Source organism: Narcine bancroftii, chromosome 12 (genome assembly GCF_036971445.1).
Source record: "Narcine bancroftii isolate sNarBan1 chromosome 12, sNarBan1.hap1, whole genome shotgun sequence".
NCBI classification, from domain to species: domain Eukaryota; kingdom Metazoa; phylum Chordata; class Chondrichthyes; order Torpediniformes; family Narcinidae; genus Narcine; species Narcine bancroftii.
Window position 1 is genome coordinate 13012546 of NC_091480.1, and position 6072 is coordinate 13018617.

Sequence of the window (6072 nt, forward strand, 5' to 3'; positions counted from 1 at the left end):
ATGATAGGCAGCGGCCACAAGGGGTTGCAAACTCCGGGGTAGCAAAGGACCCCCTCCCCCACCCCACCCCCACCATTTGAGAAGGAGAAGCAGAGGAGACGTCTCACGGGACATTGACCTTGGCGGCAGACCAGAGAGGGTCCCTGAGGCTGAAGAACAGAACACACAGGCGATGGACTGTTGGTGACTTGAGGCGAGGTACCCATGTCAGCTGCAGCCTGCAGGCGACTGCAGTCAAGGGATTCCCACTAGGCTGCGGACTCCTGGGCACTGCCTTGAGACTGGCTAAAGGGGTAATAGGTATCAGATGTGGGATGCTAGAGGCTTCCTAATTGTCTCAGGTTGCTGATGGTTTGGACTGAAGGTCGTGTGGCTTCGAAGGCTGCAGGAGCGCTGGAGGCGAATCCACGGACATTCAGTGAGACTGGGGGGACTTTCTCTCACTTCTTTTTCTCTGGCTGTAGGGGGCACTGGACATTTTTTGCTGACGGTGAAACTTTGCTTGCCTTACGGAAGAAAATTTTGTGTAATGTCACATTTTCTGTTTTATTACACGACAATAAAATGATCTTGAATCTTGAAATTAAAGGTGCATTGTAAATGGTAAGCATGGTGTAAAGAGAAAGAACAAAACAAAGGGAAAATAACAGCCATTGGAAACTTTAAATCAAAACTGGAATGCAGCTCAGACCTCACTGGGGAGAGTAACAGCCAATGAGTGGAGACTAGTCTGCAGCAAAATGATAAGCCAAACATTTTTTTATTGAAAGCACTAACAGTAAACTAAACAGTGGTGTCCAATATTTAAAAATTGTAAAAAGGCTCGACCACATCGAACTCTCAATTCTTCCTGAAGTCCACTCTTGGCTCTTTGGTCTTGCTGACACTCACTGATAGCAAGATGGATGTTGTGGCACCACCCAGCGAGGTGCTCGATCTTCATCCTGCTTTCTCACTCATCGTAACCATCAAAACGGTGGTGTCGCCAGCCAATTTGTCGATCGCGTTGGAACCAAACTTGGCTCCGCAATCCTGGGTGTACGGGAGAATAGAGCAGGGGACTAGGGCATACACTCCAGCACCAGCATAATGGATGTTCCTTTGAAGCAGGTGAGGACTCAGAGTGTAGCAGTAAGAGGTTGATGGTGTCTGCAAATCTTCACCCAGTAGGTCCGTGCAGTTTTTAAGGACACACCCAGCCAGATGGATGGGATGCTTTCTTCGAGGCCACCCTCTTGAATATTCTTTTCACATCTTCACTGCTGGGATTTTCCTCTCCACGCGTCAGCAAATGTGGTGGAATCGCAGTTGCTGATGGTAGAAGTAGGTGGCTTGGTCTTGGTTTTCCAATCTTGCACTGATGAAACACTAGATAAATGATCATGAGATAACCCCGCGGCATGGTTATCCTAACGCTATTACAGCTCCTGTGATCTGGCTTCAAATCCAGCGCTGTCTGGGAGTATTTTGAACATTTTCTCCATGGGTTTCCTTTGGGTGCTCTGGTTTTTCCCAGATTCCAAAAACACACAGGATAAGAAGGTCGGTCGGTCGCATGGGTGTATTTGAGCAGTGTGGGCTTGTGGGCCAAAAGGGCCTGTCAGTAAATTAATATGTTTTTAGATTGCCCTAATCAGATTGCCATGCACAAGTTGGCTTCATTTTTATAACAGAACTGCATTTCAGAACCACTTGAGTGAGGTTGCAACATTTGCTGAAAAGCATCAGAAAAGAGCCATGTAAATGCAAATCTTTCTTCCTAAGGATGTTTAAAATTGAAAAATTATCCAACCTCACACATCAAGCAGTCTCCTTTTTCAAGATGGCTTGCGCTTTTTAAACAGCACCTGTTTCAATGCACATAACCAGCATTTTCTTCGTGCACCTGGACTAATTAAAACTCTTGCAAACCTTCTGCCAATTTATGGAAGTCATCAACACTGTGAATGGGATCCTGAGCAAGCAACAAGATAGTATTTGCATGAGGCTCCTGGTCTACCAGCATCTCAATTCTAAAGTTCTTCGCCTCTTCTAAATCCCTCCAGAGCCTCATCCCTCTCTATAGTGATATTCTACAGTCTTATATTGACCAGGGCCTGTTGTATAACCCCATCTTATTTGATTTGCCCCATGAATGGTGCACCAACAACAACCTCGGACTCAATGCCACCAAAACAAGGAGATGATTATTGACTTCAGGAAGGGGAAATCAGAGGTGTATGATCCAGTGATCAGTGGGGGAATCAGAGGTGGAGAGGGTGAGCAAATTTAAGTTTTTGGCAGTCACTCTCTCAGAGGATCTTTCTTGGACCCAACACCCTAATGGCATCATGAAGAAAGCACCTTTACTTCCTCAGGAGTTTGCGGAGGGTTTGGTAAGACCCTGGAAATTTTCTACAGATGTGAGGTAGAAAGTGTGCTGACTGACTGCATCATGGTCTGGCATGGAGACACCAATACCCTGAGTGAAAATCCCTACCAAATGCAGTGGACACAGCCAAGGACATCACAGACAAAACCCTCCCCATCTACTAGGGACACTGCCATCGGAGAGCAGCAGCAATGATCAAGGAACCACACCACCCAGCACATGCTCTGTTTTCACTGCTACCCTCAGTAAAGAGGTATAGGTGCCACAAGGCACACACCACCAGGTCAGGAACAGCTCATTGGGTGCATTTAAGGCAGGGATTAATAGGTTCCTCATTAGCCAGGGCATCAAAGGTTGTGAGGAGAAGGCTGGGCAGTGGGGTGGCATGGGAAATGGATCAGCTCATGATTAAATGGCAAGACAGACTTGATGGGCTGAATAGCTTATTTCTGCTTCTGTGCCTTAAGGTCTTCTGGACTTGTTGGGCAGGCACTATCCCACCAGCAGGGAAGGGAAATAAGAAATAGCTCAAGCCTTGCCTCCCTTTCATTGGGCTCCCATTATCTCGTTTCACACTGTGCTGGAGCACCTTATCAGACAAGCCAAAGGAAAAGGGGAGGAAGTTGTGTTCAGAGAGTCGAAGGAAGCAGATGGAAAGAAGGCCTATCTAAATATTTACTTTGCTATTTATTCAATCACATTTTGTAGACTTCATTGTTGAGATCAGTGTGTATGGCTCTTTTACTTCTGTTCAATGGAATTTATTGACCGGCAATTTCAGATTGCACTTAGGAGTCAACTACAAGGTATGGGCCAGAAATCGGGTACTAAAGCCATATTTGGTGGATTTTTGAGAGCATTAAGGTTTTGTTTTGCACAAATGTTTCAGTTTCATGGACATTACAAAAAAAAGGGGACTATGATAGACAACTTCAAGCTCAATATAGAGATAATTTCAGATTTGCTGCATACCATAGGAAGTTGGAGAAACATTCAATGAACTTACATTGAATTTAGCATGTTTAATCACATAATGATGCTGACATTAGTTCAACTGACCTAAAGTATTTTGCTGGCGATTTTCATTTGTACTCAGCATCTGATGCCTCTCCTGTCAGTGTCCAACAGTAGTCAGCCAGCCTTGATGGATTCCAGTTGCCCCGATACCACTTTTCCATGGTCACAATGTCCTGGTGAAACCTTTCACCGTGTTCGTCACTGACTGCACTGAGATCAGCAGGGAAGAAGTCCTAGTGCAAATGCAGAAAATGAATTTTCAATGACATAGTTCATGGTTTTGTACATTTGAACTAGACTTAAAATGGGATAGGCAATCACAAAAATAGATTATATCTAATAAACAGCACATAACAGGAAACATTTAAGGTAATTTTCATGATCAGCTGCCCAGTTTCCATAAGGTACACCCACAATGTTCAGAAAGCAATATCTTTGTTGTCCAATATTATTGGTGATTTTTAAATTGAAGAATTTCAAGATTCAAGATACCTTGAATAATAAAACAGGTGTAATATTACACAATATTGCCTTTAGTCTACTATAAGGCAGACAAAGATTCAGCATTTGCATTGCTCGGCGCCTCTTACAGTCAGAGAATGAGAAGCAAAAGAGAGTCTCCGCCAGAGTCACCAAGTGGCCGTGGATTCGCCTCCAGCACTCCAGGTTCAAACTTATTAATTCGGCTGATTTCAGATTGCCCAGCTGTAATGATGGGGTTTGAACTCCGGATCATATGATATACATAATATGAATTACATTTCTGAACATGACTGCAGATTGCTTTTCAAGAGGAATCACTGCAGGAGACCAGTAGGCCTCATTAGAACACTCTATCAGACCAAACTATATCTCAGCTTTCACCCTGAAGTCTTACAATTAATTTATTTCCAAGTAAATGGAAAATATCTTCATTTTTGACTTCTAGTTAGTGAAGCCCAGATCATAGCTACATGCTACACTTAGTACATAAGGTTTATCTCACATTGCACTCAGTCTTTTAGCCAATTGTCATTGACATGTCCTCTGCTTCTTGACTCTTCCCCTCCCTCCGTCTCCACCCCCCACCCAGTAGAAATAATTTCCAGTAAAAACACAGAAATGCTGGGAGAACTTAGCTGGTCTCGCCATATCCATGGGAGATAAAGGCATATAACCAATGTTTCAGGCATGAGCCCTTCCTCAAGGTATGGGAGGAAGCAGGCTGCACCTGAATAAAAGAAATATCGGAGGGAGGAGTACAGACCAACAGACAAAAGGTGATAATTGGATATGGAGGAAAGGCCAGGAGAAAGGACAGGGGGAGGGAAAGGAGGGCGGGTTTGGCTTTGTGAATGCAGAGCTGAAGTAGAGGAGACAGAGAGTAACAGGAAGAGAGAGTCAGAGCTACAGGAAAGAAGTTGGGGCTGAGGATTAACAGAAACCAGAGAGGTCGATGTTAATGCCATCCAGTTAGAGGGTGCCCAGATCGGGTTAGAGGAGAGCATTAGGGTAACCAGGTGGGGCACAGTCTGACAGTTGTAGACTCGCTCAGCAGTGGGGGGGGGGGGGGGAGTGGGAATTCTGACAGCGGCCTACCTGCTGAGCGGACGTAAAAACCCTCTGTCCCTCTAATGCTCCTTTTAATTCATAGAGAGTCACTGATGTGCGTCAAGCTAGACATTAGTGTAATGGGCAGGGGCCTGGTCCACGAATGCCACTCTTGCCACTGACCATGTTTTGGACTCTTCTCTCAAATCACTCAATGTCTTGTGCTGTGAGGAAAAGAAGTTCCACTTCTCCCATTTGTCACTGTCTCCACTTAAGCCTGTCATCAGTTATGTCCAGGACCATTCACAAAATGATTTCTGCAGACTCTTCAGGGCTTTTGCATCCTTCCTGTCATATACTGACAAGTACTGGAGGTAATACAGTAAAACCCCTATTACCTGGAATTTAAGCAACTGGGAGCCTCAAGCAAATAGAAAAAAAATCGAGGAAAATGAAGAAAAATTAAAATAAATAATAACAATATAGTTAATAAATACTTAAGTTTAAAATAGGAAAAGTAAATGTTCTCTAAAGTAACACGTAAACCTTGATGAAGATTGGAGCAAATATCCAGCCAGCACAGTGCCTTACTCATGTTTTGCTCGTAGCAGCTGTTTGAATAAAGTTGCGTGAATCAGTAATGGCGTCACCCTGGATGAAGAGACGGTTGATGCTGCTCGCCGTTGGGGTGACCCTCTTAAAGTGTCTCCTTATCCCTGCTTAGTAAGAGTAACCCCAGTCAGAGGCTTTATCTGTAAACATTAGGGGGGAGGGAGGGGGTAAATAATTATCTGTAATGTTATTGTTCATCTTTTGGGAAGCTCCATGAAGGGGGAGAAACCTGCAGATGCAGCCATGGTTAAATGTTTTCAAAGAATGTGGCTGAAACTAAAGTAAAATCCTTTAAGTTTTATATATTCATGTATGTGAAGTTTGTTCAGTGTAAGTACAGTATCGTGTTTTGCCTTTTGTCTTCTAAACTAAATAATCTTAATGCAGGTATATTAGTTAGGCTTTGCAAGAAAGAGTAAGTGTCAAGCAACCATGAGATACATTTATCTGGCACCTACCAATCCCCATAGGTGCGGAATACCAGGGGTTTTACTTTCCTCTGCTTGCAGATAAATTTTTACAGAGTTTGCAGTGGTTGTGTA